Here is a 10,342-nt window from a genome sequence, read left to right on the forward strand (position 1 = left end):
TGCCGACCCCGGGCAGGCTCAGCGCCCTGTGCATTCCAATGCGCTAACATTTAAGAACATCTGGCCCTTACCCCCTTCCCTCTGCTCTTCATTTGGCCCCTTCCTCAGGGACGGATTCCCCCTTATCCTCTCAGAAGAGCCCCTGCGGCCAGACGACGTCTGTGAGGTGTCCTGTGCTTTCCTTGTTGACCTGTCATTTAGTCTGGAAGAAATGAGGTCTCTTTAAGAAGCCAGTTTGGAGCCCACAGGACCAGCTCTGGATGGATGACGTCAGCGAAGCCGTGGGCAGCACAGGGAAGACACACGCGGACCTCCTGGCCACACGGCCCGGTTCACAGAGAGAAAACGGGAGGCACAGGGGCCCGCAGCAGGTGAACAGGCTTAAGTGGAGAGAAACTAAGTCACTCGGGGATATTTAGCACCTAATGGAAAAGCAGAAATGTTGAGGACGTAATTAACACCTATATTCTAATCTCACCAGTAGCTAAGTAGGACTTAGCCCTAAGCTTGAAAAATAACAAAATAGCCCCAGGAAGACAAAAGCAAATCTAGAAAGATGTCGCTAAAAGTTAAGTTAGTGGTACCTAGGAAGCTGGTTTCCTTGTCCTTTGAACACATCGGCTCACTGTAGTTTAGCAAAAACTCAAAGTTCCCCCAAGTTAGAGTTGTTGCTTAAATATTTGTCACTGCAGGAGTGAGTATACTCCTGCCATCGCTTGGGTCTGCATTACTCAGGCAGTCCTGCTACCCACACACTCACCTGACAAATAGCAGCTTCCTCACAGTCAAAACAGAGACCCTGCGGCTTCCCTGGTGGCGCAGTGGTTGAGGGTCCGCCTGCCGACGCAGGGGACGCGGGTTCGTGCCCCGGTCTGGGAAGATCCCACATGCCGCGGAGCGGCTGGGCCCCTGAGCCATGGCTGCTGAGCCTGCGCGTCCGGAGCCTGTGCTCCGCAACAGGAGAGGCCACAACAGTGGGAGGCCCGCGTACCGCAAAAAACAAACAAACAAACAGAGACCCTGGAAATGACCAAAAGGTGCCATTTTCGCACCGAAAGGCAACAAGGTCCTGGACAGGGAACAGCACGGACCTGCGGGCATGGAGGAGGGCCCGGCGGCTGACGTGCACAGCAGGCCTCCTCATTCCGTGTGCTTCTGCAGAAATAATGCAATTGTGAGGGGCTAGGGAAGCCACAAATAGAATAAAGAAAGGAAGGGAAAAATCGATAGCTGTGGAGAGGAGGAAGGGAGGCGGACGTGCTGCCTGAGCCTTGCTGTCAAGAACAGCAAAGAGGCAGCAGTGCTGGCCGGCATCCCTCACCCACAATTCAGGCCTGGGCATGGACCAGGCTCCCAGGTCACTTCCTCGGCAACCTCCACCCAGCCTCTCCCCGGCAGACACTAGTGTCCATCTCCCGCAGGTGGGAATGGAGAGGCAGAAAGACTACATAAGTTGCTCCAATTCCCAACATAAATAAAAGCACTGAGACTTGCACCCAGGGCCCCCCATCCATCAGCCCGAGCCTTCCTCAGCCACCACCGCTGCATGGTCCATGAGAGCACAGCTGTCTGGTCCAGGAGGGCACTCACGCAATAGGAGCCCAAGCAAGTTTGGCAGGAGAGAGGACCACTTTACCTGTGTGTATGGAGTTGGCTTCCCAAGGCTGATTCACCTGGGAAACAGCCTCTGGGGAAACTTGATCCCTACCCCCCACCCCAGCGCAACACAAACTGATGTGTATCTCTCTGAAAGCAGGCAGAGTGAGACCAGCAAGTGGCCTTCACAGGACCTCAGAAGACGCACACCTTGCTCCTTGGGATTTGCTCATTCTTCCCCCTTCCTGGAGGGCCTGCAAAAAAAAAAAAAAAAAAAGGTCATGAAGAACCTAGGGGTAAGACAGGAATAAAGACGCAGACCTACTAGAGAATGGACTTGAGGCTATGGGGAGGGGGAAGGGTAAGCTGTGACAAAGCGAGAGAGAGGCGTGGACATATATACACTACCAAACGTAAGGTAGATAGCTAGTGGGAGGCAGCTGCATAGCACAGGGAGATCAGCTCGGTGTTTTGTGACCACCTAGAGGGGTGGGATAGGGAGGGTGGGAGGGAGGGAGATGCAAGAGGGAAGAGATATGGGAACATATGTATATGTATAACGGATTCAATTTGTTATAAAGCAGAAACTAACACACCATTGTAAAGCAATTATACTCCAATAAAGATGTAAAAAAAGAGAGAGGAGGACTCAGAGAAGCAGGACACAGCAGGCGTGGGGCTCCCGGGGAGCAGGGGGGAAGCCGGGTCTCCCCTTCGTTGATCCACACCCCGAGCCTCTGGGACCCAGCATCCGCCCTCTCCCTCCTCTCGTTCTGCAGTGTTTTAGTTGGAAAGTAAGACCCAACTCGCTAAATCAAAGTGGTTTCCCCAGCAACACTGGGAGAAGTCGGTTTACTTACAACAGGTAAATAATGCATGAGCTCAGGCTGAGAAATACGGCAACCAAGTTCATGTTACTAACGGGTTCACTGAACCTGGAGGCTCGGCTCCTGAGCCCAAGTCCCAGGGGATAAGGTTGCAATTTCCCGCCTGCCCGTCCTCTCCTAAGGAATCCTTTCTGTATTCAGGGTGTGTGTGTGTGTGTGTGTGTGTGTGTGTGTGTGTGTGTGTGTGTGTGTGTGTGTTTTTCTTTTTTCTCCTGGCTATTTCTTACTCTCTAAATCAAACTGCCTCTGCCTTCAAGAGCAAGGGACTAGGCACCCATCCTCCGTGTGGCTTCTCCCGTCTTTAAAGACAGGGTGCTGAGAAAGGCTCTCTTTTGCAAAGTCGGGTAAAGCAGCACAGGCCAGCACCAGGCTCCCTGGTCTGCCAGGAGACGGGTTCGTTTCCAAATCCAGTCGGTGTACCTGACAGGTCTGTCAGGACCCCGCGCGCCCTGGTACAGATGCACTCTGCCAAAAAGAGATGCAAACCGAACCAAATTGTGAAAGAACATTTTTTTTTTTTTTGCAGTGTGCAGGCCTCTCACTGCTGTGGCCTCTCCTGTTGCAGAGCACAGGTTCTGTGGCCATGGCTCATGGGCCCAGCCGCTCTGCGGCATGTGGGATCTTCCCAGACCAGGGCACAAACCCGTGTCCCCTGCATCGGCAGGCAGACTCTCAACCACTGCGCCACCAGGGAAGCCTAGAACAACTCTTGATAAAGACAGTGTGCTCCTCCCTCCCCCTGAGAATAACTGATACTGAATCTACATCTCTCTACCCTCCAGGAAAGATGCTGGGCTTTCTCTGAGTGGCCCTCTGGAAGTAGTAAGTTCTGTTTTTAATTTTATAAAGATGAAATGATAGTAGACTAGAGAAAACGCTTTTTCAAATTACACAGCGCCCTCCCAGTTTGACATCGCCCTGCACCCCCATGCCAAAAAAAATCACTCATTTAGACGATTGAAAATTCAGTACAAGGAGAAATTTTAAAATGCCAATCATAATAAACTGGCAGGTTTTATGGCAGGAGGAGGTGAAGATTTAGCTCCTGCCCCAAAAGATTGGCAAGCTTTGGGGTTCCCTTCTGAGGATAGTTACCCTCCAAATCCCATAAGGTGAAGCATTTACAGATGTGTATAGCACTGACTTATCTTGTCCACCTGCTGTCCACCTGTGCCAGCAGATGTGGAGAGAGTAGTTGGGTCTCTGTTTACCTTGGTTCACTGTCTTGTACACAGCAGATACCATCTAGGTGAATAAGAGAAGCTGATGAAAGCATCTCTCTATTGAAAATTTAAAAAATTAAGAACTTGCCTCAACACAAGCAATGAGATTTAGGCAACTATGGCCACTTGTTGTGTCTGTTCAAACAGATTTGTGGTATTATAAAGTGGCCTGACTCAGAGATTGTATGGAACGTCAAGGAGTTAATGAATAACTCTGTGGAAATGCTCCTATTGGAAATCCCCCAGCTTCTCAGGTGGAAAGGAAGTAATTCACACTGACAATAGATACTGCTCCGTGACTGCAAAACGAGGCACGTCTTCAGTGAGTATCATAGCAACCTAGTTGGTCTGTGAAAATTATGGCAGTTTTGCATTAAAGGCTGAAAACTGAACAGGCGAATCTGTTAGAAAAACTACTCTTCAAAGAGGAAATTGTGACATGTGCTGCAATATGGATGAAATTTGAAGACATTACACTAAGTGAAATAAGCCAGCTACAAAAAGACAAATACTGTAAGATTCCCCTTAAGGGGGGTGCTTAGCGTAGTCAAGTTCATAGAGACAGAAAGGAGAATGGTGGTTGCCAGAGGCTGGGGGCAGAGAGGAATGGGGAGTTATTGTTTAATGGGTTTAGAGGTTCCGTTTTACAAGATGAAATGGGTTCTGGAGATGGATGGTGGTGACAGTTGTATGACATTACAAATATATTGGATACTACTGAACTGTATGATTAAAAATGGTTCAGGGGCTTCCCTGGTGGCGCAGTGGTTGAGAGTCCGCCTGCCGATGCAGGGGACACGGGTTCGTGTCCCGGTCCGGGAAGATCCCACATGCCGTGGAGCAGCTAGGCCCGTGAGCCATGGCCGCTGAGCCTGCGCATCCGGAGCCTGTGCTCCACAACAGGAGAGGCCACAGCAGTGACAGGCCCGCGTACCGCAAAATTAAAAAAAAAAAAAAGGTTCGGGTGGTAAATTTTACATTATGTGTATCTTACCGCCATAAAAAGATGGGGAAGAAAAAGACCCAGGAACACATGTAAACAGGACGACTGAAAAACCTTCAGGTAGCTACTGAAGCAGTTTAGACAAAACCATCCAGATAAAACAATGTCTGACTTGTGACCAGAATAAAGTGAGGTGTTTGGTCTGGACTGAAAATTTGTTTAGTTGATCCCAGATCATGCATTCACCACTAAACATTATGACAGGCACCTAAGAAATGAAAACGTACTCAGGAACAAACAACCGAGGAAATGATGGAAGGCATCATTGGAGGGCATGCACCCTGTCGGTCGCAGATGACGCAGCAGGTATTTAACGATTACCCAGCAGTAGGCAGCCCGCAAGTGTGGACTGCCCCATGCATGGTGCAACACGATAGCAAATACCGAAGAATGCTTTGGAGAATCACCAAGACAAATGTACTGGGATTGCGCTGTAACAGCACATCAACAAATCTTGTCCCATGGAGCAAACAGTCTGTCTGTTGGAGAAAATGAATAATTACTGTGGAAGTTATTGACAGAAGCACAAAAGTCTTAGGAGAAACATCACAAAACCTACTGAGAATAATAAAACAATGAATGTCCCTGGCAGAAAGGCTCTAGAGGAACAATGCAACCTGAGACACTCGTGGAGTAAAACCTGCTACCCCTTTGGAAACCGGAGAGGTATCTGGACACTCACTGCCCATCTCACAGGCATCAGGATCTCACCCGCTTTGGCATCAGTTCAAAAGGCAGTACATCGAAACAATTACATATCAGTGTGACATTCTTGTCCCAACTACAGATTATGTTCACATTCTTGGCTAACACAGCAGGGACTGTTATAATAAGTTACACAAACCCACTAAGGTTATAACTTAATGCTTTGCAGTATAGGTAGTACTTCCAAAGCATGATTGGACCTCTTATCAAATGTGTACTTTTGTTTCTATTCTCCCATTTTTACTACCCCAAGAAAATCGTGAGACTAGTTGAAGCAGCATTTTACAGAAGAAAAAACTAAATCCAGGCTGGGCCTTCCCAGGCCTGTCTTTGTGGCCTGACCCATCACTGTAGCTACACTTGGACATTCATCCCTCGTGGACACGTCCTTACAGGTCAGGATGCATCATCCAAATGCTACCCTGTAACACTTTACATGCTTTCCCTGGGTTACCCCAATAACTGAGAAGGAAAAATAGAAGTGTTAGGGCCTCAGGCTGATGGACAATTGGCAAACCTTTGCCTCACTTAGTGCCATGTAAGCCAAGAGATCTCTATGGCTGTGAGAGCTGGCAGGCACCCTTCCCGCCCCATAGGCTGCCCTGCCACATCACCAGGACGCACATCCCTCCGGGACGACCTTACCCTGGGCTCTGACTCACCTAATTACAGCCCTGTGCCTCTCCATGAACTACAGGGAGTAATTTAGGAGTTTGGGCCTCTAGAGTGCCAATCAGCCCAGCCAGGGAGGGAAGGCCCCGCAGAATCGCTGAGGCCTCGGGTCAGGGCAGCGGTGGCTGCCGAGCAGAAGAGGAAAGGCCAGTGGCCAGCCGGGCAGAGGGCCAAACAGGAATCGGGCGGTGCTCACAGAGGGCTCTGTCCTATGACACAGTGATTCCCGCCCACAAGCACATCCCTGGCACAGTTAAGAACTCAGAGTGGACCTCTCTGCAGGGCAATGGGTGTGGCCTGCATCCTAAGACTCTGATGGGTTTTGAGGGGCTCTGGGGAGTCTCCAGTTACTGTCGGAAGGAATTATCCACAGCCACAGGGGCTGGGCCTCCCTCTACTGGACCAGACTTCACCCCACACACCTGCAAGCCTGGCTTCCCTCCCCCAGTTTTTCCAGAATTCTTTGCTGCTCTTAAAATACCAAGAGCTCCAGTTTAACTGCCCTGACCACTGCCTCCACCCCCTTGCTCCTCTCCCCGCGCTGCCCCTACAGCCCCCCACCCTTGCAGGAGGAACTCCTCTTCAAGCTTCCTTTACCTCTTTGCAAACTGGGGCACACGTTATTTTCCTCCAAATCCTTGACCTACAGCAGGACAGTGAAGGGAAATTACAGCATCATTGGGAAGCCAGGCTCTCCTTTGAAACTGCTTGTGAAGGGCATGTGGAAGCACAGGACATCAGAAGAGCTGCCCAGAGCCAGGCCCGGGGCCAGCACCAAGGGACAGCCCGCGGGAGAGCACGGGCCCTCCCACGCGGGCAGCTCCCACTGTCGGGCGGTGCACCCGACTCCCAGCCTCTGCTGTGGGACAGGCACCCTCTGTTCTGGGTTCCTTCTGAAGGAAGACTCCGCGGCACTGCTGGGCCTCTGAGACTTCAGCGGCCTAATGGGATGCAAATTGGAATTTGCTCCCTTAAAGATGTATTATGCATGGACTTTCTATTAGATTTCACTTGGAAACTCATCATCCATCACCCCAGCAGGGCCTGCACAAAATCGGGCCTGTGTCAGCAGTTTCTTGTCAGCTGGGATCTGATGCCAAATTCATCTCCCTCACAGGGGGGTCTGGGGGACACCAAAGGTTTGGAACGCGGCCGGGGTGGATCGCGAAACCACTTCCGGGCGTCCTCCGAGGCGGTCTGGTCCTGGCAGGGAGGGGGCGGGGCCAAGATGGGAAGGCGGGGCCTCACCCGCCGCAGCAGGGGCTGGAATGGCTTGACTAAAGATGCCGCAGCGCCCAGTGGACCCCTATGATGAGAGAGAGAGGCCTGGGCTGGGAGGGGAAGAGGGAGTGAAGGCTTTGTCCGAGGGCCCAGACTTCAGTCTTTTACCCAAGGGGTGAAAAAAAATTCCTGAGTCGTCTAACAGGATTAGTCTGGAAGACTTCTCCTCCCTTGGGTCACACACAAGCCATATCCCTGTACCCCTGCACACACCACAGCCGCCACACATGCACACATCCAACCCACCCATACCCTCACGTTCACACATACAACATTCACACACATGCTCACACACGCGCGATATACACACATGCTCACACACACCCGTACCCTCGCACCTACACTCACACACGTGCACATGCTTATACATGCACACTCACATCCATACAACACACATCCTCATATCCCACCCCCAACATGCAACACGCACACCCACACCCTCACACACCCTCATTCACAAGTAGTCACACCCTGGACACACACACACACACACACACACACACAGACTCACATCCAGCATTACCTCTGAGGCCACAGAAGGCAGAGAGAGCTTTTCTTCATTCATAAAAGGCTGTGGAGGCAACCTTCCAGAGTCGCTAGGATACAGACTCTGTGGGTGTTATCCAAGCAATGGTAGCTGAGTTCCAGGCTCTGGGGAGCAGTGACTGGGGAAGTGGGAGCCATGTTACCTTCCACTGCGTCTTCCCACCGACAGAAAGGCAGGTGGGCAATGAGGCACAAGGACCCCAACAGGAAGAATCAACTGGGCGCTGGAGGTATGATAAAGTGCCAGGTGGGAAAGAGAGGTTTCAGCCCTTGAAGACTCTGAAACAATAAATTCATCGGGGACTTCCCTGGTGGCACAGTGGTTAAGAATCCACCTGCCAATGCAGGGGACACGGGTTCGAGCCCTGGTCCCAGAAGATCCCACATGCCGCGGAGCAACTGAGCCGGTGCACCACAGCTACCGAGCCTGTGCTCTAGAGATCTCGAGCCACAACTCCGGACCCCACGTGCCACAACTCCTGAAGCCCACGTACCTAGAGCCCGTGCTACACAACGAGAAGCCACCGTAATGAGAAGCCCACTCACCGCAACAAAGAGTAGCCCCCGCTCGCTGCAACTAGAGAAAACCTGTGCACAGTAACGAAGACCCAATGCAGCTATAAATAAATAAAATTTTAAAGATAAATAAATAAATAAACTCATCAGCCACTGTTGACTGAGCATCTCCTCTGTGCCAGAGTTGAGCTAGGGGCCTTGAGACCCAGAGCCTGCTTGTCAGGAGACATCAAGCCAATTCACAAAAGATAGCCCACAGTCCTGGGCCGTACATGGGTGGTATGTCAAACAAGGGCTTTCAAACCGGAAGTGCTCATCGGGACAGTCAGAGAGGCAAAGTCACCGTGGGCTGGAGCGATCAGGGAAGGAGGAGAGGGGAGAGCGTGGCAGGTGGAGAGACAGGTGTGGGCTAACACTTAAAGGCAGGACTATGGGAGGCATGGGGAGAGAAGCCAGCCCTGAAGAATTGGGTGATAAGGGCCTGGTCCCTAGGTTGCACTGAGGTTAGGAGCCTGGCTTTAAACTCACCTCTGCCTCATCCGAGGAAGGAGAAAGGCCTCCATTTGTCCTTTAGCCATGCTTTTGGGCTCACCTCCTCCAGGAAGCCACCCAAGATCTCTCCCTCCTCAGAACCCAGCATATTTGTTGCTTCTAAGACTTTAATTTCTTGTGGTCCCAGATTTAGACCAATTCAGCACATAGTGAGTTTTCATGATCAGTCCCTGATGTAAAGAGTAGAATTCCTGTCTACCAGAGACAGTCGTATAAACTAAGAGCTACACTAGCAATGCCACACCTTACACAGAGTAGTATAAGGGATCAGAAGAAGAAGAGCAGATACCCAGATAAGACAATTAGAAAAGGCTCCATAGAGGCGATGGTGTTCAAGGACAGGCTGAATGTGCTTTGTCACTGTTCATCATCTTACATCTGGTCCCCACTCTAAATTTTGTTCACTACGTCCTGTACCTCTCCATTCCCTATCATGCCTAGCACAAAACAAGGTATCAGTAAGTTCTTAATAAATTTATTATCTTGTTCATTCATTCAACATCTCCTTGCTTCCTTCCTTGCTCACTGGTGGAACTTCTAGAATGCTTCTTCAGGACTTCCCTGGTGGTCCAGTGGTTAAGACTCCACGCTTCCACTTCAGGGGGCACGGCTTCGATCCCTGGTCGGGGACCTAAGATCCCGCATGCCACACGGCGCAGCCAAATAAATAAATAAGGAACTAAATAAAAACAGAATGCTTCTTCACCCTCCAAAACATGGGAGTCCACATCCAGCCTGCTCCCAGGTATGAGAGGGTGGCACGTCTAGGGAGGATGGAGGGCTCCCTGGGTGGTCTTGTGGCTGCCGCCTTTTCTCTGTAGGTCAGAGTATAGTCAGGGAATACAACTGAGAATCATAGAACCAGGACCTCAGAGATGTTCTGTATCTTCCTTCTACAGCCAGGGACTAGAGATAGTAAGTGGGTGTGCAAAGTCCCAAAGGTGGTTTGATGAGATCAAAGGAAATCATACGTTACCAACTGTGCTTTGATATAACTTGACAGTGGAGAATCCTAACAAATACTACCTCAGACGGGTGGCTTCCTGGAGGAGGTGAGCCTTATCAGCAGTGGTAAGTCATGTTGATAGTATCCACTCTTGATGTGATGGACTGAAAATGGCACTTTACTTCTGTGCTCTTCCTCCCCAGCCTAATCATGAGAAAAACATCAGACAAGTCCCAGTTGAGGAGCCTTCGACACCATACCTGACCAATCTTCCTCCAGCAGCTAAGGTCATCCAAGACAAGGAAAGTCTGAGAAACTGTCACAGCCAAGCACGGGCTATGGAGACATGACAAAGATAATGTGGGATCCTGGATGAGAACAGAAAAAGGACTTTAAGGAAATCCGTATGAAGTTG

This window comes from Phocoena phocoena, chromosome 21 (genome assembly GCF_963924675.1).
Source record: "Phocoena phocoena chromosome 21, mPhoPho1.1, whole genome shotgun sequence".
NCBI classification, from domain to species: domain Eukaryota; kingdom Metazoa; phylum Chordata; class Mammalia; order Artiodactyla; family Phocoenidae; genus Phocoena; species Phocoena phocoena.